Raw genomic sequence first — 249 nt, forward strand, 5'->3', positions numbered from 1 at the left:
TCACTAGGTTGGAAAAGACCTTAGAGATCATCCAGTCCAACCGTAAACCGTAAACCATCATTCCACAGCACATCATGCTCAGTATGTAAGTGGGAAGTAGGCGGGGGGGGGTGGGGTGTGCGGCACAGCTTGCTTGTTTGTTAGCTCCTGTGTTTGTTCATTGTTCATTTTATTTATTAGTGAGTTGGGGTGTTGATTGGCTTTTCTGGTTGTGCTGTTGCCCAATGGGGCTCACTCGGACTCTGCTGC

This window comes from Eurypyga helias, unplaced genomic scaffold (genome assembly GCF_000690775.1).
Source record: "Eurypyga helias isolate BGI_N326 unplaced genomic scaffold, ASM69077v1 scaffold26697, whole genome shotgun sequence".
In the NCBI taxonomy this organism is placed as follows: domain Eukaryota; kingdom Metazoa; phylum Chordata; class Aves; order Eurypygiformes; family Eurypygidae; genus Eurypyga; species Eurypyga helias.